Source organism: Somniosus microcephalus, chromosome 4 (assembly GCF_052327205.1).
Source record: "Somniosus microcephalus isolate GS21.2 chromosome 4, FLI_Smic_1.0, whole genome shotgun sequence".
Classification (NCBI taxonomy): Eukaryota; Metazoa; Chordata; class Chondrichthyes; order Squaliformes; family Somniosidae; genus Somniosus; species Somniosus microcephalus.
This window is the reverse complement of record NC_140990.1, coordinates 63,817,971-63,841,948: the sequence shown is the minus strand read 5'-3', so window position 1 is coordinate 63,841,948 and position 23,978 is coordinate 63,817,971. Positions and strand designations below refer to the sequence as shown.

Below are 23,978 nucleotides of genomic sequence, written 5' to 3'. Positions count from 1 at the left end.
GTAAAGGGAGCTTTACTCTATATCTAAGCTGTGCTGTACCCTGGGAATGTTTGATGAGACAGTGTAGAGGGAGCTTTAATCTGTATCTAACCCGTACTTTACCTGCCCTGGGAGTGTTTGATGGGACAGTGTCGAGGGAGCTTTACTCTGTATCTAAACTGTGCTGTACCTGCCCTGGGAGTGTTTGATGGGAGAGTGTAGAGGGAGCTTTACTCTGTATCTAAGCTTTGCTTTGCCTGCCCTGGGATTGTTTGATGGGACAGTGTTGACGTAGCTTTGCTCTGCATTTAACGCTCGGTTTATCTGCCCTGGGAGTGTTTGATACGACAGTTTAGAAGGAGCTTTACCCTGTATCTAACCCATGCTGTATCTGCCCTGGGAGTGTTTGATGGGACAGTGTAGAGGGAGCATTACTCTGTAAGTAACCCATGCTGTACATACCCTGGCAGTTTTTGATGGGACAGTGTACAGGCAGCTTTACTCTGTATCAAACCCGCACTGGGAGTAATTGATGGGACAGTGTAGCGGGACTTTACTCTGTATCTAACCTGTGCTGTACCTGTCCTGGGAGTGTTTGGTGTGACAGTGTATAGGATGCATTAATCTAACTGACCCGTGCTGTACCTGCCCTGGCAGTGCTTGATGGGACAGTGTAGCGGGAGCTTTACTCTGTATCTAACCCGTCCTGTATCTGCCCTGGGAGTGTTTGATGGGACAGTGTAGAGGGAGCTTTACTCTGTATCAAACCCGTCCTGTATCTGCCCTGGGAGTGTTTGATGGGACAGTGTAGAGGGAGCTTTACTCTGTATCTAAACCGTGCTGTACCTGCCCTGGGAGTGTTTGATGAGACACTGTAGAGGGAGCTTTACTCTGTATCTAACCCGTGCTGTACCTGCCCTGGGAGTGTTTGATGGGACAGTGTAGAGGGAGTTTTCGCTGTGTCTAAACGGTCCTGTATCTGCCCTGGGAGTGTTTGATGGGACAGTGTCGAGGGAGCTTTACTCTGTATCTAAGCTGTGCTGTACCTGCCCTGGGAGTGTTTGATGGGAGAGTGTAGAGGGAGCTTTACTCTGTATCTAAGCTTTGCTTTGCCTGCCCTGGGATTGTTTGATGGGACAGTGTTGACGTAGCTTTGCTCTGCATTTAACGCTAGGTTTATCTGCCCTGGGAGTGTTTGATACGACAGTTTAGAGGGAGCTTTACCCTGTATCTAACCCATGCTGTATCTGCCCTGGGAGTGTTTGATGGGACAGTGTAGAGGGAGCATTACTCTGTAAGTAACCCATGCTGTACATACCCTGGCAGTTTTTGATGGGACAGTGTACAGGCAGCTTTACTCTGTGTCAAACCCGCACTGGGAGTAATTGATGGGACAGTGTAGCGGAACTTTACTCTGTATCTAACCTGTGCTGTACCTGTCCTGGGAGTGTTTGGTGGGACAGTGTATAGGATGCATTAATCTAACTAACCCGTGCTGTACCTGCCCTGGCAGTGCTTGATGGGACAGTGTAGCGGGAGCTTTACTCTGTATCTAACCCGTGCTGTACCTGCCCTGGGAGTGTTTTATGGGACAGTGTAGGGCGAGCTTTACTCTGTATCTAACCCGTCCTGTATCTGCCCTGGGAGTGTTTGATGGGACAGTGTAGAGGGAGCTTTACTCTGTATCAAACCCGTCCTGTATCTGCCCTGGGAGTGTTTGATGGGACAGTGTAGAGGGAGCTTTACTCTGTATCTAAACCGTGCTGTACCTGCCCTGGGAGTGTTTGATGAGACAGTGTAGAGGGAGCTTTACTCTGTATTTAACCCATGCTGTACCTACTCTGGGAGTGTTTGATGGGACAGTGTAGAGGGAGCTTTACTCTGTATCTAAGCTGTGCTGTACCTGCCCTGGGATTGTTTGACGGGACAGTGTAAAGGGAGCTTTACTCTATATCTAAGCTGTGCTGTACCCTGGGAGTGTTTGATGAGACATTGTAGAGGGAGCTTTAATCTGTATCTAACCCGTACTGTACCTGCCCTGGGAGTGTTTGATGAGAAAGTGTAGAGGGAGCTTTACTCTTTATCTAACCCGTGCTGTACCTGCCCTGGGAGTGTTTGATGGGACAGTGTAGAGGGAGCTTTACTCTGTATCTAACCCATCCTGTATCTGCCCTGGGAGTGTTTGATGGGACAGTGTAGAGGGAGCTTTACTCTGTATCTAACCTGTGCTGTACCTGCCCCGTGAGTGTTTGGTGTGACAGTGTAGAGGGAGCTTTACTCTGTATCTAACCTCTGCTGTACCTGTCCTGGGAGTGTTTGGTGGGACAGTGTATAGGGAGCATTACTCTAACTAACCCGTGCTGCACCTGCCCTGGGAGTGTTTTATGTTATCGTGTAGATCGAGCTTTACTCTGTATCTAACCCGTCCTGTATCTGCCCTGGGAGTGTTTGATGGGACAGTGTAGAGGGAGCTTTACTCTGTATCTAACCCGTGCTGTACCTGCCCTGGGAGTGTTCATTGAGACACTGTAGAGGGAGCTTTTCTGTGTATCTAACCCGTGCTGTACCTGCCCTGAGATTGTTTGATGGGACAGTGTAGAGCGATCTTTACTCTGTATCTAACCCGTCCTGCATCTGCCCTGGGAGTGTTTGATGGGACAGTGTAGAGGGAGCTTTAGTCTGTATCTCAAACAAGCGTGCTAAGCTTGAACAAAGGAGACTATGAAGGTATGAGAGCGGAACTGAGTAGAGTGGATTGGGAAAATAGATTAAAGGGTAAGACGATATATGATCAGTGGTGTACATTTAAGGAGTTATTTTACAACTTCCAAAAAAAATATATTCCACTGAGAAGAAAAGGGTGTAAAAGAAAAGACAGCCATCCGTGGCTAAGTAAAGAAATTAAGCATAGTATTCGACTAAAAACAAGGGCATATAAGGTATCCAAATCTAGTGGGAGGATAGAGGATTGGGAAAACTTTAAAAGACAGCAAAAAGTAACAAAAAGATTGATTAAGAAAGGGAAGATAGATTATGAAAGTAAATTAGCAAAAAATATAAAAACAGATAGTAAGAGTTTTTATAGTTATATAAAAAGAAAAAGGGTGGCTAAAGTAAATGTTGGTCCCTTAGAGGATGAGACCGGGAAATTAATGGTGGGAAATATGGAGAGGGCAAAAACACTGAATGAATATTTTGTATCAGTCTTTACAGTAGAGGACACTAAGAATATCCCAACACTGGACAAACAGGGGGCTATGGGGGGGGAGGAGCTAAACACAATCAAAATCACTAAGGAAGTGGTACTCGGTAAAATAATGGGACTCAAGGCGGATAAATCACCTGGACCTGATGGCTTACATCCTAGGGTCTTGACGGAAGTGGCGGTAGGGATTGTGGATGCATTAGTAATAATTTTCCAAAACTCCCTGGACTCAGCAAAGGTCCCGGCAGACTGGAAAACTGCTAATGTAACACCCTTATTTAAAAAGGGCAGTAGACAGAAGGCTGGAAACTATAGACCAGTTAGCCTAACATCTGCGGTAGGTAAAATTTTGGAGTCCCTTATTAAGGAGACAGTAACAGGACATTTGGATAATCATAATTTAATAGGACAAAGTCAGCATGGTTTTATGAAGGGGAAGTCATGTTTGACAAATTTGCTGGAGTTCTTTGAGGAAGTAACATATAGGGTGGATAAAGGGGAACCAGTGGACGTAGTGTATTTAGACTTCCAAAAGGCATTTGACAAGGTGCCACACAAAAGATTATTGCTTAAGATAAAAAATCACCGGATTGGGGGTAATATTCTGGCATGGATAGAGGATTGGCTATCTAACAGAAGGCAGAGAGTTGGGATAAATAGTTCATTCTCAGACTGGCAATCAGTAACTAGTGGTGTTCCGCAGGGGTCAGTGCTGGGTCCCCAACTCTTTACAATCTATATTAATGATTTGGAGGAGGGGACCGAGTGTAACATATCAATGTTTGCAGATGATACTAAGATGGGAGGGAAAGTAGTGAGTGAGGAGGACATAAAAAATCTGCAAGGGGACATAGACAGGCTAAGTAAGTGGGCAGAGATTTGGCAGATGGAATACAATACTGGAAAGTGTGAGGTTATGCACTTTGGCAGGAAAAATCGTAGAGCAAGTTATTATCTTAATGGCAAGAAACTGGAAAGTACTGAAGTACAAAGGGATCTGGGGGTCCTGGTGCACGAAACTCAAAAGGTTAGTATGCAGGTGCAGCAAGTGATTAAGAAGGCCAATGGAATGTTGGCTTTCATTGCTAGGGGGATAGAATATAAAAATAGGGAGGTATTGCTTCAGTTGTACAAGGTATTGGTGAGACCGCACCTGGAATACTGCATACAGTTTTGGTGTCCATACTTAAGAAAAGACATACTTGCTCTCGAGTCAGTACAAAGAAGGTTCACTCAGTTAATCCCGGGGATGAGGGGATGGACATATGAGGAGAGGTTGAGTAGATTGGGACTCTACTCATTGGAGTTCAGAAGAATGAGAGGCGATCTTATTGAAACATATAAGATTGTGAAGGGGTTGGATCGGGTGGATGCGGGGAGGATGTTCCCGATGATGGGTGAAACTAGAACTAGGGGACATAGTCTTAGAATAAGGGGCTGCTCTTTCAAAACTGAGATGAGGAGGAACTACTTCACTCAGAGGGTGGTAGGTCCATGGAATATGCTGCCCCAAAAAGCTGTAGAAGCTACATCATTACATAAATTTAAAACAGAAATAGACAGTTTCCTAGAAGTAAAGGGAATTAAGGGTTACGGGGAGCAGGCAGGAATTTGGACATGAGTCTAGGTTCGGATCGGTCATGGCCCTGTGGGTAGCGGAGCGGGCCCAGGGGCCGTGTAGCCTGATCCTGCTCCTATTTCGTGTGTCTAATTCTGTTAGATTCAGGAGATGGTTCTGTGATAGTAGATTGGCGGTTAGGATCAGATCAGCCATGATCTTATTGAATGGCGGAGCAGGCTCGAGGGGCCGATTGGCCTACTCCTGCTCCTATTTCTTATGTTCTTATGTTCTTCTGTAACCCATGCTGTACCTGCCCTGGGAGTGTTTGATGGGACAGTGTAGAGGGAGCTTTACTCTGTATCTAACCCTTGCTGTACCTGCCCTGGGAGTGTTTGATGGGACAGTGTAGAGGGAGCTTTACACTGTATCTAACCCTTGCTGTACCTGCCCTGGGAGTGTTTGATGGGACAGTGTAGAGAGAGTTTTACTCTGTATCTAACCCGTGCTGTACCTGCCCTGGGAATGTTCCTACGAAACTGCTGACCACCCAACTTCCTTTTCTGGCTCCCATATTAGCTGATATTGTTAACGGTTCTCTCTCCTCAGGTACTGTCCACCTCACCCTCAAATCTGCCGTCATCACCCCTCTCCTCAAAAAAACAACCCTTGATCCCTCCGTCCTTGCAATCTACTGCCCCTCTCCAACCTCCCTTCCTCTCCAAAGTCCTTGAACGTGCCCATCTTTCCCACAGTTCCAGTTTTGAATCCCTCTAATCTGGTTTCCGCCCCTGCCACAGTACCGAAATGGCTCTCATCAATGTCGCAAATGACACCCTTTGTGACTGTGACAAAAGTAAACTATCCCTCCTCGTCCTTCTTGACTTGTCTGCAGCCTTTGACATGGTTGACCACTCCATCCTCCTCCAATGCCTCTCCACCATCGCCCAGCTGGGTGGGACTGCACTCACCCGGTTCCATTCTTATCTATCTAATCGTAGCCAGAGAATCACCTGCAATGGCTTCTCTTCCTGCTCCCGCATCGTTACCTCTGGTGTCCCCCAAGGATCTATGTTTGGCCGCCTCCTATTTCTCATCTACATGTTGCCCCTCGGTGACATCATCCAAAAACACAGCGTCAGTTTCCACATGTACGCTGATGACACCCAGCTCTACCTCACCACCACTTCTCTCGACCCCTCCACGGTCTCTAAATTGTCAGACTGCTTGTCCGACATACAGTTCTGGATGAGCAAAACTTTTCTCCAATTAAATATTGGGAAGACCGAAGCCATTGTTTTCGGTCCCCGCCACAAACTCCGTTCCCTAGCCTCCATCCCTCTCCCTAACATCTGTCTGAGGCTGAACCACGCTGTTTGCAACCTTGGTGTCATATTTGACCCTGAAATGAGCTTCCGACCACATAACCACGGCATAACTAAGACTGCCTCTTTCTACCTCTATAACATCGCCCGTCTCTGCCCTTGCCTCAGCTCATCCGCTGCTGAAACCCTTTGTTACCTCTAGACTTGACTATTCAAACGCACTCCTGGCCGACCTCCCTCATTCTACCCTACGTAAACTTGAGTTCATCCGAAACTCGGCTGCCCGTGTCCTAACTCGCACCAAGTCCCGTTCGCCCATCACCCCTGTGCTCGCTGACCTACATTGGCTCCCGGTTAAGCAACGCCTCGATTTCAAAATTCTCATCCTTGTTTTCAAATCCCTCCATGGTCTTGCCCTCCCTATCTTTGTAATCTCCTCCAGCCCCACAACCATCTGAGATATCTGCACTCCTCCAATTCTGCCCCTGTGAGCATCACTGATTATAATCGCTCAACCATTGGTGGCCGTGCCTTCTCTTGCCTAGGCCCTAAGCTCTGGAATTCCCTGCCTAAACCTGTCCACCTCGCTACATCTCCTCCTTTAAGATGCTCCTTAAAACCTACCTCTTTGACCAAGCTTTTGGTCACCTGCCCTAATTTATCCTTATGTGGCTCGGTGTCAAATTTTTTGTCTTAAAATACTCCAGTGCAGCGCTTTGGGACGTTTTACTATGTTAAAGGCGCTATATAAATACAAGTTGTTGTTGTTGTGGCTTTAAACAGATGAAACCCTGTGGGGTGGAGCAAACATTGCAACATTTGGTAGTGAAATGGATTCATTCAGGACAGACAGCAGGGATTATTTCAGGAAATAACCGTGTAGTGAGAAAGGAAATGCAGTGGATGTTGTGTAGATGGGTTGTCTAAAGGTGTTTGATAAGGTGCCGGACTGGAGGCTTGTTGATCAAATTAAGGCTCACGGTGTTAAAGGGAGTGGGGCAGCATGGATAGGAAGTTGGGTAAAGGGCAGAAAACAGAGAGTAGTGGTTAATGGATGTTCTTCAGACTGGAGGGATGTAAACAGTGGTGTCCCCCAGGGTCAGTGTTGGCACCATTGCTCTTCTCAATATAGAGAAATGATCTGGGCTTGGGTTTAGGGTCAAAAGATCAAAATCCCCAGATCAGACCGAAACAGGGACTGCGGCCAACTGTGAGGAGGACTGTAAGTGACTTCAGTGTGCATACACAGGTTGGTAAATGGGGCCGGTAGATAATAGATGACATTTAATGCAGAGAAATGTGAGGAGATACATTCTGGGAGGAAGACAATAGTAGGAAAAGTACAGTAAATGGAAAAAGTTTAAAAGGAGCAGAGGAGAACTGTAAAGAGGTGTAAGATTCTAGCTTATGCCTTTTCTTATTAATTAGCAGGATCGACAGTCTAGTGTCAGTATCTTTAACACCGCATCAAGAAATATAAGGTCAGCAGATTCTCTGTCCTCTACCGTACCTTACATTGATCCATCTATCAGAGTAAATATCCAAGTCCCGCGTGTCCACAGTAACTTACACGAGGTCAGCCCGCTGGATGGAACCTCGGGCGCCCTGAGCTTGATCTCCGGTGTGTCCAGTCCCGACTGCCCCCTTACATCAGGATCCCCTCACTTTTATACCCTGCAGTGATCCATCTCTGGCACCGGACTCTTCTTTGTCTTCTCAGGAAGCAAAGAGTTGGAATAAATGGGTCTTTTTCCGAGTGGCAGGCAGTGACTAGTGTGGTACCGCAGGGATCGGTCCTTGGACCCCAGCTATTCACAATATATATTAATGATCTAGACGAGGGAACTAGATGTAATATCTCCAAGTTTGCAGACGACACAAAGCTGGGTGGACGTGTGTGCTGTGAGGAGGATGCAGAAAAATTCCAGGATGATTTGGACAGGTTGGGTGATTGGGCAGATGCATGGCAGATGCAGTATAATGTGGATAAATGCGAGGTTATCCACTTTGGTGGCAAAAACAGGAAGACAGATTATTATCTGAACGGCAATAGATTGGGAGAAGGGGAAGTGCAACGAGACCTGGGTGTCCTTGTACACCAGTCGCTGAAGGTAAGCATGCAGGTGCAGCAGGCGGTTGGGACGGCAAATGGTATGTTGGCCTTCATAGCGAGAGGATTCAAGTACAGGAGCAAGGATGTCTTGCTGCAGTTGTACAGGGCCTTGGTGAGACCACACCTTGAGTATTGTGTGCAGTTTTGGTCGCCTTATCTGAGGAAGGATGTTCTTGCCATGGAGGAAGTGCAGCGAAGATTCACCAGACTGATACCTGGGATGGCAGGAATGATGTATGAGGAGAGATTGGGTCGATTGGGCTTATGTTCGCTGGTGTTTAGAAGAATGAGAGGGGATCTAATTGAAACTTATAAAATTCTAACAGGACTAGACAGACTAGATGCAGGAAGGATGTTCCTGATGGCGGGGGAGTCCAGAACCAGGGGTCACAGTATAAGGATAAGGGGTAAGCCATTTAAGACAGAGATGAGGAGGAATTTCTTCACCCAGAGAGTGCTGAACCTGTGGAATTCTCTACCACAGAAGGCAGTCGAGGCCAATTCATTAAATATATTCAAGAAGGAGTTAGATATATTTCTTAAGGCTAAAGGGATCAAGGGATATGGGGAGAAGGCAGGGACAGGTACTGAATTTGGATGATCAGCCATGATCTCATTGAATGGCGGAGCAGGCTTAAAGGGCCGAATGGCCTACTCCTGCTCCTATCTTCTATGTTTCTATGTTTCTCTGCTGGGTTTTGGCAGGAAGTGAGGAAAAGACAGCTGGAATTTCTCTAATCTGTGATTTACAAGGACACATTATCTGGTTTCCAGCAGTTACTTTTCTTCAGTAATGTTCTCATTATCCCTAAACTACCCTGCCTGCTGTTAATGTTATTTCTTATAGTTCCACAATTATAGGTATAAACATCACACATTATAATCTAGTCTATTCTGTTACTCACTCTGGTTTAAGTTTATATTGTGGTTAGTAACAGACACACCCAGTTACACAAGAACAGAAGAAACAGGAGCAGGAGTCGGCCAATCAGCCCCTCGAGCCTGCTCCGCCATTCAGTAAGATCATGGCTGATCCAATCTCGGCCTCAACACCACTGTCCCGCTCTCTCCCCATAACCCTTCACTCCCTTGTAGTTCAAATGTCTGTCAATCTCTGCCTTGAATATATTCAATGACTCCGCCTCCACAGCTCTCTGGGGCAGAGAATTCCAAGGATTCCCGACCCTCTGAGAGAAGAAATTCCTCCTCATCTCCGTTTTAAATGGGTGACCGCTTATTCTGAAACTATGCCCCCGAGTTCTAGATTCCCCCACGAGGAGAAACATCCTCTCAGCATCTACCCTGTCAATCCCCCTCAGAATCTTATATGTTTCAATAAGATCACCTCTCATTCTGCTAATCTCCAATGAGTATCGGCCCAACCTGCTCAACCTTTCCTCATACGTCAACCCCTTCATCCCAGGAATCACCCTAGTGAACCTTCTCTGCACTGCCTCCAGGTGCGGTCTCACCAGCGCCCTGTAAAGTTGCATCAAAACTCCTCTACATTTATACTCCATACCCCTTGCAATAAAGGCCCACATTCCATGAGCCTTCCTAATTACTTGCTGTACCTGCATGCTAACTTTTTGTGTGTCATGTACTCGGACCCCCAGATCCCTTTGTACCGCAGCATTCTGTAGTCTCACTCCATTTAAATAATAATTTGCTTTTTCATTCTTCCTTCCAAAGTGGATAATCTCACATTTTCCCACATTATACTCCATCTGCCAAATGTTTGCCCACTCACTTAACCTCTCTATACCCCTTTGCAGACTCCTTATGTCCTCCTCACAACTTGCTAACCCACCTATCTTTGTATCATCAGCAAATCTGGCTAAAGTACACTCGGTCCCTTCATCCAAGTCAGTAATATAGATTGTAAATAGTTGAGGCCCCAGCACTGATCCCTGTGGTGCCCCACTAGTTACTGATTGCCAACCGGAAAATGACCCATTTATCCTGATTCTCTGTTTTCTGTTAGTTAGCCAATCCCCTATCCATGCCAATATATTACCCCCAACCCCGTGCACTCTTATCTTGTGCAGTAACCTTTTATGTGGCACCTTATCGATTGCCTTCTGGAAATCCAAATACACCACATCTACTGGTTCCCCTTTATCCACCCTGTTTGTTACATCCTCAAAGAACTCTAGCAAATTTGTCAAACACAATTTCCCTTTCATAAAACCATGTTGACTCTGTTTAATTGCCTTATGATTTTCTAAATGTCCTGCTATTACCTCCTTAATAACAGATTCCAGCATTTTCCCAATGACAGATGTTAGGTTAACTGGCCTATAGTTTCCTGCTTTCTGTCTCCATCCTTTCTTGAATCGTGGCGTTACATTTGCAGTTTTCCAATCCGCTGGGATCTCTCCAGATTCTAGGGAATTTTGTTAGATTACAACCAATGCATCCACTATCTCTGCAGCCACTTTTAAGACCCTAGGATGCAGGCCATCAGGTCCAGGGGACTTTTCGGCCTTTAGCCCCATTAGTTTGCCTAGTACTTTTTCTCTAGTGATAGAGATTGTTTTAAGTTCCTCCCTCCCTATGGCCCCTCGATTATCTATTATTATTATTGGGATGTTTTTAGTGTCTTCCACCGTGAAAACCGATCCGAAATAATTGTTTAGAGTATCTGCCATTTCTCTATTTCCCATTATTAATTCCCAGTCTCATCCTCTAAGGGACCAGTGTTTACTTTAGCTACTCTCTTCCTTTTAATATACCTGTAGAAGCTCTTACTGTCTGTTTTTATATTATTTGCTACTTTACTCTCATACTCTATCTTCTCCCTCTTTATAATTTTTTTAGTCATCCTTTGCTGGTTAAAAAAAATTCCCAATCTTCTGGCCCACCACTAATCTTCACAACATTGTCTGCCTTTTCTTTCAATTTGATACCATCCTTAACTTCCTTAGTTAGCCACGGATGGTGCACCCTTCTCATAGAGCCTTTCTTTCTCACTGTCCTTTCCCCTGATCTGATTACAGATTCCAACCAGTCGATTCAGTGAATGGAATGTCTAATCAGTGTTGCCATGGTGACCTGTCTGCAGTGAAACGCCTGTTTGAGTTTCTAACTCAGACTAAACTTCTCTTTCCCATTGTGTTCATGTACACAAATCTTTAAAAGTGGGAGAACAAGTTGATAAAGTGGTTAAAAAAGGTTATCCAAGGTTTCATAAATACAAAATCATTGATTTGGTTGCAGTTCGAATATTGTGTCAACTTTTGGGGCATTTTACACTGGGTCGGATGTCAAGGCCGTGCAGAAGGGGCAGAAGACATGCACTGAGATGATACCAGGGATGAGAGGCTGTGGATATGAGGACAGACTTGAGAAACTGGGGCACTTCTTAGCATAACAAATAAGGATCAGAGTAAATCTGAGGAGGGTGGGGTGTGTAAACTGTTTGGGGCACTCACTGTCCCTCAGGATCTGTGTACAGGGAGAAGTATGTTTATCTTATATCATCTTTATCTTCAACCGTGTGCTCATTGAGGTGAGCACCTAGTGCCAGCAGCAAACCATCTGCACTCAGGTACAGCATGGGTTAGATACAGAGTAAAGCTCCCTCTACACTGTCCCATCAAACACTCCCAGGACAGGTACAGTACGGGTTAGATACAGAGTAAAGCTCCCTCTACACTGTCCCATCAAACACTCCCAGGACAGGTACAGCACGGGTTAGATACTGAATAAGGCTCCCTCTACAGTGTCCCATCTAAAACTCCCAGGGCAGGTACTGCACAGGTTAGATACAGAGTAAAGCTCCCTCTACAGTGTACCATCAAAAACTCCCAGGACAGGTACAGCACGGGTTAGATACTGAGTAAAGCTCCCTCTGCACTGTCCCATCAAACACTCCCAGGGCAGGTACAGCACGTGTTAGATACAGAGAAAAGCTCCCTCGATACTGTCCCATCAAACACTCCCAGGGCAGGTAAGCACGGGTTAGATACAGAGCAAAGCTCCCTCTACACTATCCCATCAAACACTCCCAGGGCAGGTACAGCATGGGTTGGATACAGAGTAAAGATCTCTTACACTGTCCCATTAAACAGTCCCGGGGCAGGTACAGCACGGTTTAGATGCAGAGTAAAGCTCCCTCTACACTGTCCCATCAAACACTCCCAGGACAGGTACAGCACGGGTTAGATACCGAGTAAAGCTCCCTCTACACTGTCCCTTCAAACACTCCCAGGGCAGGTAAGCATGGGTTAGATACAGAGTAAAGCTCCCTCTACACTGTCCCATCAAACACTCCCAGGGCAGGTACAGCACGGGTTCGGTGCAGAGAAAAGCTCCCTCGACACTGTCCCATGAAACACTCCCAGGGCAGGTACAGCATGGGTTAAATACAGAGTGGATCTCCCTCTACACTATCCCATCAAACACTCTCAGGGCAGGTACAGCACTGGTTAGACAAAGAGTAAAGCTCCCTCTACAATTTCCCTTCAAACACTCCCAGGGCAGATTCAGCACAGTTTTGACACAGAGTAAAGCTGCCTATACACTGTCCCATCTAACACACCCAGGGCAGGTACAGCATGGGTTAGATGCAGAGTAAAGCATCCTCTACACTGTCCAATCTAACACACCCAGGGCAGGTACAGCACGGGTTAGATACAGAGTAAAGCTCCCTCGACACTGTTCAATCAAACACTTCCAGGGCAGGTACAGCACGGGTCAGATACAGAGTAAACCCATCAGCCGCTGCCCGACACAGATACCGAGGGACAGGGAGTGTCCGGGACAATGACATTTCTCACTCAATAAGGTATAAATTGATCCTGTACCTCTCCCCATTAATCCTGGGCTCCACACGGGGCAAATCCTGCTCCTGTTTCCCTTCCTGTAACAGCACTGAGCTAAACCCAGCCCATAATGAGCAGGGCTCAGGGAGGTTGGTTGCTAGTTGCTGTAGTGATGTCATAAAGCAGGGCCATTCAGCCCAGCTGGTCGTCTCCTTGTCCCTTTAAAGGTGGAGAGCCGGGACACCCTGTCTCCAAACACATCCCACCTGTTCATACTGAGAATCCCCGGGGAAGGCCCAAGGCCCAGAGTGTGGAACACAACCAAGGGGGCAAGAGGAGGAGAGAAGGGGAGGTAAATCAAGGAGTCGGGACTGAGGGACACCAAGCTTCAGTTTTAGAGCCTGTAGACTTCAGGAGGGGAAGAGTGAGTTCAGTAGTTTTAGGATCCATGGAGAGAACAAGGAGCAGATGGGGAGACTGGTGTGGATTCCAGCACAGTGAGGATGTAGGGGGAGGGAGATTGTGTCGGGCCGTGTATTAGGAGTGTAGGAGGGACAAAAGAGGAAAGGTCAGAGGAGCAATTATTGCAGCAGTGCCCATAAATAGTGAGAGAGAGAGAAGGTGGTGTAGTGTATGTACCTTTAAGGGGAGAACTACTTTTTACAGCTCCTGTATACTGTAGTACCGGCAGTGACCACACCTGTATATAACCCTGAGTAGGTATATGTACAGTTAGTTTTAGAGTAACCCTCATTCAGTAAACACCTGTTGATTGTTCCCCTGCAGTCTCTGTCTAGTTATTGAAGGACACACAACATCAAGATACACGGATTTAACATTGGCGATGAGCAGATTCGAACCTACCTGCAAGTCTGCAGAAGAAGGCCAATTCCAGAAGCACAGGCGTCGACCATCCAACGGAGATGCCAGCGAAACGGGCTGGCAACAGGTGCGGCGCAAACCCTTCCCGCACAGCGGTGACTAGAACCGACCGACACCACAGGAAAAGGCTGAGCAGCATCGACGGGAGCAGAGAGAGGGTAGAGCGCACAGGGCGCAGCCGGTTTTCAGGACCGAGTGGCGTCGACGGGAAAAGAGAGAGGGTAGAGCGCACAGGGAGCAGCTGGTGTTTAGGACCGAGCGGCGTCGACGGGAAAAGAGAGAGGGTAGAGCGCACAGGGTGCAGCCGCTGTTCAGGACCGAGCGGCGTCGACACGAGAAGAGAGAGGGTAGAGCGCACAGGGTGCAGCCGCTGTTCAGGACCGAGCGGCGTCAACGAGAGAGAGAGGCGGTGTTCAGGGGGCGAGCAGCGTCAGCGGGGAAGAAAGGAAAGCGCGGGAGACGCCATTTTGAGCCGCAGCGGAGAAGAAGGGAGAGCGCGGGAGATGCCATTTTGAGCCAGTCTAACCACACCCAGGGATGCCGAAGAGTGGCAGTGTCACAGCGTTCGACAATGAAGTCGAAGATTGGACGACATATGTCGAACGCATAGAAGTGTGCTGCAAGGTGAATGAAGTGCCAGATGACAGGAACGCATTGGTATTGTTGAATTCAATGGGTGCAAAAACGTATGGCTTACTGCGAAACCTAGTAACCCCAGAGAAGCCAGTGGAAAAGAATTTTGAAAACATAGTGTCAATCCTACAGGACCACTTAAACCCCACACCGCTGCTGATAGCGGAAAGATTTAAGTTTCACAAAAGGAACCAGCATAAAGATGAAAGTAATGCTGAGTTTTTAACGGAACTGCGCAAGCTATCGAAACACTGCTAGTTTGGAACGGGACTAGCAGATACTTTAAGGGACAAGTTTGCGTGTGGGCTTCAAAGTGAAGGAACCCAGAAACGGCTTCTATCAGAGAAGGATCTTACGCTGGACAAGGCTTTCAGCATGGCAGTATCACACGAAGCAGCAGCACGGGGCGTGGCAGAGATACAACGGAGACCGCAAGAATATGGCACAAATGAAATGTCATACGGAACAGTGAAGTGCTATCGCTGCGGCAGAACAACACACGACCATAAGGATTGCTGGTTCAAGGACCAAGTGTGCAGACAGTGTGGAAAAGTAGGACACATAGCAAGAGTCTGCAGGTCGGAAAAGAAAACCAGCAGCAAGAAATCCCCACAGGAGAAGTACAAGAAGGTACATAAGGTGACGGAGAGTAGTGCAGACAAACAGAAAAGTGATACAGACTCTGGAAGCAAGGAGCTGGGTTGTCTGAAACTACATAATGTGATCAAAACGGAGGATCACCAAACTATCTGGGTCACGCTCAAGATAGCCGGAGTCCAAGTGAAAATGGAATTGGACACAGGATCAGCCCTAACAGTCATAAACCGAAGGGACTACAAGCGGCTATTCTCACATATACCCTTGAGAGATACAGAGATTGTCTTGAAGACATATACGGGGCAAAAAGTCTACCCCAAAGGAAAATTAAGGGTGAACGTTATATATAACGGCAAGGAAACACCAAAAATGGACCTATATGTATTGCCAGATGGAGGACCACCACTACTAGGACGTGAATGGATCCGGAAGATACAGCTAGATTGGCATTCCATACAAGCACTGACTGTAGATGCCAAAAAGGATGACGACGTCACACCTGGGCGACTGTCAAAAATGCTAACTGACGCACAAGAAGTGTTCCAGGAGGGACTCGGAACACTAAAAGTCATAACAGCGATGATCAAAATAGAGGAAAATGCAAGCCCAAAGCTTTTTAAGGCCAGACCGGTACCTTATGCGATCCGCCCAGCCGTCGAAGCAGAGCTGGAAGGTTTGGAATGTTCAGGAGTACTGTCCAAAGTGGACTGGAGTGAGTGGGCTACACCCATCATTCCTGTAATGAAGAGGTCGTTGAATAATACGCCTGGGGAACCAAAGAAGGTTCGCATCTGTGAGGACTTTAAGGTGGCAGTGAACCAGTCCTTCACACTGTACAATATCCGCTTCCGCGGATTGAAGATATTTTCGCCTCGCTATCTGGAGGGAAACGCTTCACTAAGATTGATCTGGCCCAGGCGTACCTGCAAATGGAGGTCGAAGAAGCCTCGAAACAGTACCTCACGATCAACACTCATAAAGGTCTCTACCAATACAACCGGCTGGTGTTCGGGGTAGCATCAGCTCCGGCTATTTGACAAAGGGCAATGGATCAAGTCCTGCAAGGGATTCCAGGGACCCAGTGTTATTTGGACAACATCCTGGTCACGGGCAAAAATGACAGTGATCACCTCGCCAACCTGGAGCAGGTGCTCACTAGATTGAAGGAATATGGGCTCCGAGCTAATCGCCACAAATGCGAGTTTTTCCAGAAGCAGGTATCGTATTGTGGCCATGTTATTGATGAAGAGGGGTTGCATAAGTCCCCTGAAAAGATTGAGGCAGTAGTCAAGGCTCCAGCACCGGAAAATGTGTCACAACTGAGGTCATTCCTCGGGCTGGTGAACTACTACCATAAGTTCTTGCCGAATTTGTCTACAGTACTACACCCACTGAACACCCTACTGCAAACGGGGGTACCATGGAAGTGGAATGACGAATGTAAACGAGCTTTCCAGAAGTGCAAAGAATTGATCACATCAGAAGAGGTGTTGGCTTATTTCAACCCAGCACTACCAATTCAGTTGGCGTGTGATGCATCACCCTATGGCATTGGAGCGGTGCTGTTGCACAAATTCCCGGACGGCTCGGAGAGGCCAGTAGCCTTTGCGTCTCGGTCACTAACCTCAGCCGAGCGTAACTACGCCCAGATTGACAGGGAGGCCCTCAGCCTAGTGTGGGGATTGAAAAAGTTCAACCACTATCTGCACGGGCAGAAGTTCACCTTGCTGACTGACCACCAACCACTTGTCTCCATCTTTAATCCAAAGAAGGGTGTTCCGGTGATGACTGCGCAACAGCTACAAAGATGGTCCCTTTTTCTAGGGGCGAACCAATATGAAATAGAGTATAAGGGCACGAAACAGCATGGAAACGCTGATGGGCTATCACGCCTGCCACTGCCTACTGCGGAGGAAGCACCAGCAGTGGACCCTGTCGAAATATTTTATTCGACTATAATTGAACGCTTGCCAGTAACTAATGCTGATATAGAGAAGGAGACCCGAAATGACCCGACACTGTCTTGGGTATATGACTTGACGGTGAAGGAATGACCAACACATGGCGACTCACTGTTGCCAGCATTCTCATCCAGAAGAGAACAGCTGTCAGTGTGCCAGGGGACCTTGATGTGTGGATCCCGAGTGGTAATTCCACCCAAGTTAAGGGAGAGAGTGCTCAATGAGCTTCACGAAGGCCAACTGGGAGGGGTGAAAATGAAAAGCCTTGCTAGGGCTTATGTGTGGTGGCTGGGGATCGATCAGCAAATTGAGGACCTGACAAAGAGCTGCTCAGGATGCCAGAAGGTCCAGAATGCACCACCACATGCCCCTCTACACCCATGGGAGTGGCCCTCATCTCCATGGCAACGGGTGCATATTGATTTTGCTGGTCCATTCATGGACTCAATGTTCTTAATAGCCGTGGATGCGCACTCGAAATGGCCTGAGGTGATCAAAATGTCCTCCACCACCACGGAGGAAACCATTGCAGTCCTACGTACCATATTTGCCAGGAACGGCTTGCCAGAGCAGATTTGCTCTGATAACGGACCACAGTTTGTGTCTGAAGAGATTCGAAGATTTATGAAAACGAATGGGGTAAGGCATTACACATCTGCCCCGTATCATCCAGCCACAAATGGATTGGCTGAGAGGTTCGTACAAACCTTTGAAAAAGCATTAAGGGCCATGTGCGATGACGACATTCCACTGCAGCATAAGGTGGACAATTTCCTGTTAGCCTACAGAAATGCAACACATGCAGTCACCAACCAGACCCCGGCCATGATGTTCTTTAACCGAAGGTTGAGATCTCGTCTGGATTTGCTCAGACCAAATGTACGAAGAGATGTTGAGAATAAGCAATTCCAGCACATCAATGAGAAGTCGACAAGGAGCTTCAATGTAGGGCAACCAGTCTTGGCCCGCGACTACCGAACAGAGAAATGGCAACCAGGAACGATATGCACACGGCAGGGGCCACGAATGTACACAGTGGATGTTGGGGAGAACATTGTGAGACGCCATGTTGACCAGATCCTAGAGTCACAGGAACGAGTCAACCCCATGTCTCGCGTACCTGGTGATGAACCCGACATACAGGTAGCATCTACCCCAGAAACAGTAGCATCGGAAGCTGATGAACCAACCGACAACAGGGGGCCAGAATCGCCTCCGCACCAAGAGCAAGACACTCAGGAAAGGCGCTATCCAGAAAGGATCAGGAAGCCTCCCCAAAGACTGAATTTATAAATAGACTATTTTCAGTTAATGTTGCATGTTAAAAGTGTTAATTGTAATTCGTTGATATTTAATTGTTAAATGAATGTTATGGTACTGTTAATCTAAAAGGGGAGGAATTGTAGTGTATGTACCTTTAAGGGGAGAACTGCTTTTTACAGCTCCTGTATACTGTAGTACCGGCAGTGACAACACCTGTATATAACCCTGAGTAGGGATCTGTATAGTTAGTTTTAGAGTAACCCTCATTCAGTAAACACCTGTTGATTGTTCCCCTGCAGTCTCTGTCTAGTTATTGAAGGACACACATCAAGATACACGGATTTAACAGGTGGGGGTTTGAGTGGACCAGGGACAGACTGTTAAACTCTCTGTTTGCTGTGACCAGTTTTCCTTCAGTTAAAAATGGCCTCCTGTAGCCCAGTGACACAAACAGCCCATTAAACTCCACCAATGGCCTTTGGTCTGGTGAGGTCTCCCTTTGTGAAACATCGGCTGTTGTTAAAGCTTTTCATTCTGACACGCTCACACTGAGAAATGAGCTGCAGAACTGGCTACACCGTCAGCTTTAAGGAGACGTTTCCCTTTGGAGATCAGATTGTCCATTGAGTTTGATTAAATTGATGTTAAAGTAACAAGGCTGCTTTGCCCCGTGACAATAACAGATTATCAGAATATTTCCCATAGGTTAAAATCCAATATTACAGGGACTCACTGCCCGGGATGGTTGAAGTGGACCCTGTGATACAATAGAATTTTCTGTCCTGTCAGACTTGGACATCTTGTAGATCCATCTTTTAACAAGTTGTGGGAACTCAGTTCTCAGATGGATTCCACTCAGTTTGTAACAAGTCCTCAATCAGCTCGTCTTATTGTCGAGATATCAAGGACTCGACTAGCTGCGTGTGCGAAACAAAGCTCATTTATTTGACATTGATACAGATTAAACTCCAGCCCAGTTATAGGGGTTACTAACATCAGCTGAAACAAACCCCAACTGTCAGAATGAAAATGGTTCAGTCCTGGATGTGATTAACAGCAGCAATAACAGCAGAATCCAACCCCCACAGTCACTTGTGAACTCACAGGTTGGACGACTGAGTGAATCCCTTCCCACACACGGAGCAGGTGAACAGTCTCTCTCCAGTGTGAACTCACTGGTGTGTCCGCAGGTTGGATAAATTAGTGAATCCCTTTGCACACTCGGGGCAGGTCAACGGCCTCTCCCCTGTGTGAATTCGCTGGTGTGTCCGCAGGTAGAATAAATTAGTGAATCCCTTTGCACACTCAGGGCAGGTGAATTGCCACTCCCCAGTGTGAACTCGCTGGTGTGTCAGCAGATCCTTTGTGCTTTTAAAGCTCTTCTCACACTCAGAACATTTAAAAGGTCTTTTATTAGTGTGAACAAGTTGGTGTGTCCGGAAGTTGGATGACTGAGTGAATCTCATCCCACACACACAGCAGGTGAACGTCCTCTCCCCAGTGTGAATGCGCTTGTGTGTCAGCAGGTTTGATGAACAAGTGAATTCTTTCCCACACACGGAGCACGAGAATAACCTCTCCCTGGTGTGAGCTCGCTTGTGTGTCAGTAGGTTGGATGAACGAGTGAACCCCTACCCACATACGGAGCAAGTGAAAAACCTCTCCCCAGTGTGAACTCGCTGGTGTTTCAGCAGGTTGGATGAACGAGTGAACCCCTTCCCACATACGGAGCAAGTGAACGATCTCTCCCCAGTGTGAACTCGCTGGTGTTTCAGCAGCTGGTTGGATTGAGAAAATCCCTTCCCACACACAGAGCAGGTGAACAGCCTCTCCCCAGTGTGAACTCGCTGGTGTTTCAATAAGTTTGATGATTCTTTGAAAGTCTTCAGGCAGTGAGAGCGACTGAATGGTCTCTGCCCAGTGTGACTGCGTTGATGAGTTTCCAGTTGGGATGGGTAATTGAATCCCTTTCCACAGTCCTCACATTTCCACGGTATCTCCGTGGTGCGCGTGTCCTTGTGTCTCTCCAGGTTGGACTATCAGTTGAAGCCTCATCCACACATAGAACACGTGTATGGTTTCTCTCCGCTGTGAATGTGCGATGTTTTTTCAGGCTGTGTAACTGGTTAAAGCTCTTTCCACAGTCGGTGCACTGGAACACTATCACTTGGGTGTGTGTGTCTCGGTGCTTTTCCAGTCACACTGATGTTTGAAATCTTTTCCCACAGACAGAACAGACAAATATTTCTCATTCCACATTCAGAGGCTGATGATATTCGGGTCCTGATGAATTAAGTGACTGTCAGATCTTGACCTGACAGTCTCACAGCCTGTAAAAATAGTTTACAAAGGTCATCACTGCAAAGCGAGGATAGAAAATCAGAACAGACAATTCTAGGTGCTGACTCTGGCTGGGTTCCGTTCTACACTCACTGGTTCCCCTCCCTCTCCTCCCCTGAAGGTGCTGACTCTGGCTGGGTTCAGTTCTACACTCACTGGTTCCTCTCCCTCTCCTCCGCTGAAGGTGCTGACTCTGGCTGGGTTCAGCTCTACACTCACTGGTTCCCCTCCCTCTCCTCCCGTGAAGGTGCTGACTCTGGCTGGGTTCAGTTCTACACTCATTGGTTCCCCTCCCTCTCCTCCCCTGAAGGTGCTGACTCTGGCTGGGTTCGGTTCTACACTCACTGGTTCCTCTCTCTCTCCTCCCCTGAAGGTGCTGACTCTGGCTGGGTTCAGTTCTATACTCACTGGTTCCCCTCCCTCTCCTCCCCTGAAGGTGCTGACTCTGGCTGGGTTGAGTTCTAAACTCACTGGTTTCTCACCCTCTCCTCCCCTGAAGGTGCTGACTCTGGCTGGGTTCAGTTCTACATTCACTGGTTCCCCTCCCTCTCCTCCCCTGAAGGTGCTGATTCTGGCTGGGTTCAGTTCTACTCTCACTGGTTCCCCTCTCTCTCCTCCCCTGAAGGTGCTGACTCTGGCTGGGTTCAGTTCTACACTCACTGGTTCCCCTCCCTCTCCTCCCCTGAAGGTGCTGACTCTGGCTGGGTTCAGTTCTACGCTCATTGATCCCCTCTCCCTCCTCCCCTGTAGATGCTGACTCTGGCTGGGTTCAGTTGTACACGCACTGGTTCCCCTCCCTCTCCTCCCCTGAAGGTGCTCACTCTGGCTGGGTTCAGTTCTACACTCACTGGATCCTCTACCTCTCCTCCCCTGAAGGTGCTGATTCTGGCTGGGTTCAGTTCTACACTCACTGGTTCCCCTCCCTCTCCTCCCCTGAAGGTGCTGACTCTGGCTGGGTTCAGTTCTACACTCACTGGTTCCCCTCCCTCTCCTCCCCTGAAGGTGCTGACTCTAGCTGGGTTCATTTCTGCACTCACTGGTTCCCGTCCCTCTCCTCCCCTGAAGGTGCTCACTCTGGCTGTGTTCAGTTCTACATTCACTGGTTCATAAGAAGATAAGAAATAGAAACATAGAAGATAGTAGCAGGAGTAGGCCATTTGGCCCCTCGAGCCTGCTCCGCCATTCGATGAGATCATGGCTGATCATCCAAACTCAGTACCCTGTCCCTGCCTTCTCTCCATATCCCTTGATACCTTTAGCTCTAAGAAATATATCTAACTCCTTCTTGAATATATTTAAAGACTTGGCCTCAACCGCCTTCTGTGGTAGAGAATTCCACAGGTTCACCACTCTCTGGGTGAAGAAATTCTTCCTCATCTCTGTCCTAAATGTTTCCTGTCTGTTAACCAATTTTCAATCCATGCCAGTTTATTACCCCCAATCCCATATGCTTTAATTTTGCACACTAACCTTTTATGTGGGACTTTATCAAAGGCCTTCTGAAAATCCAAATACACCACATCCACTGGTTCTCCCTTATCTATTCTACCAGTTACATCCTCAAAAAACTCCAGTAGGTTTATCAAACATGATTTCCCTTTCATAAATCCATGTTGACTTTGTCTAATCCCGTTGATATTTTCGAAGTGTTCTGTTATCACATCCTTTATAATAGACTCTAGCATTTTCCCTACTACTGATGTTAGGCTAACCAGTCTGTAGTTCCCTGTTTTCTCTCTCCCTCCTTTTTAAAATAGTGGGGTTACATTTGCCACCCTCCAATCTGCAGGAACTGTTCCATAATCTATAGAATATGAGGCATAAGGTTGTCAGTTCAAGTCCCACTCCAGAGACTTGAACACAAAAATCCAGGCTGACACTCCAGTGCAGTACTGAGGCACTGTCAGAGGTGGCGTCTTTCGGATGAGACATTAAACTGAGGCCCTGTCTGCTCTCTCAGGTGGATGTAAAAGATCCCATGACACTATTTCGAGAAAGAAAGACTTGCATTTATACAGTGCTTTCATGACCACCAGACATCTTGAAGTTCTTTACAGCCAATGGAGTACTTTTGAGGTGTAGTCACTGTTGTAATGTGGGAAAGAGCAGGGGAATTATCCCTGGTGTCCTAGCCAATGTTTATCCCTCAATCAACATAACAAAAGGATAATAGCGAAATACTGCGGATGCTGGAAATCTGAAATAACAACAGAAAATGCTGGAAACACTCAGCAGGCCAGGCAGCATCCTTAGAGAGAGAAACAGAGTTAACAAAATGATAGATTATCTGGTCATTATCACATTGCTGTTTGTGGGAGCTTGCTGTGCGCTAACTGACTGCCACATTTCCTACATTACAACAGTGACTACACTTCAAAAGTACTTAATTGGCTGTAAAGCACTTCAAGATGTCTGATGGTCATGAAAGGCGCTATATAAATGCACCAGCGACCACTTCTGGCTGATGGTTGATTGACAGCTGAGAGTCCGCGCATGCGCATGCGATACGGCAGCTTGGCCGAGTGCGGCACAGCGACCCCTCCCGGCCACCAAGGGTAACAACGGCGCATGCCCAGAGGACACCAACCCCCCTCCCCCACTCGGAGCTGCGCCTGCGCACTCAGATTCTGTCGGACGGAGGCGGCGCGGGGCATTCCGGGAAAGGCCTTGGTGTCGGTTACTGATGCACTATCAACAACACCAAAGACTACGAGTCGAACTTATACGAAGTAGGCTTTTATTGACTAAGAACTGGAGCATGCCTCTGCTAGTGGATCCATCCTAAGAGCTCCCGGGGGAAGGGTGGTGAGTCACCTTTATACCCGGGCATAGGGGTGGAGCCAGGGGCGGAGACATGCCCGGACCTGTACAGAGTTAACAGTGGTTTACCACACAGACATGTACAGAGTTAGCAGTGGTTTGCCACAGTTACAGAGTCGCGATCGGTGACGGAAAATGAGTTTTCTCCGCTCCGATTGGGTGGAGAATCGCGCGGGGTGGGGGGAGGGGTGGATTGGGAGAGAATAAAGAGAAATAGAAAAATCTGAGAGTCCGCGAGGCCCCAGACTGAGCGGCGTCAGTTGGACGGTGCACGTGATCTCCTCGGGGACACGTGACCCGGGCCCACGGCCTGATTGACAGGAGCTTCCGACCAGTAGGGAGCGAGCGGGGCGGGGCTGGAGGAGCGAGCCGGCGGCGGGTCCTCTAACCAATCGGGGAGCCCGAGGGGTGGGACTAGCGCCGGCTGATTGTCTGATCCACAGGGCAGCGAGTTTCTCCAGTCCCTTGTTCAGGGCCCGGGGCCAGGGGAGGCTGTGGGCCTTTATTCCCCTTATTGGACACAAGGCTCTTTGTCT

The 23,978-nt window shown here is 47.7% G+C and overlaps 1 pseudogene; it reads right to left on the bottom strand.

Moving 5' to 3' along the window:
- The window catches only part of LOC147119064 (uncharacterized), a 72,347-nt pseudogene extending 49,071 nt beyond the window's left edge, over window positions 1-23,276 (bottom strand).
- Between the last annotated feature and the right edge of the window lie 702 nt (window positions 23,277-23,978).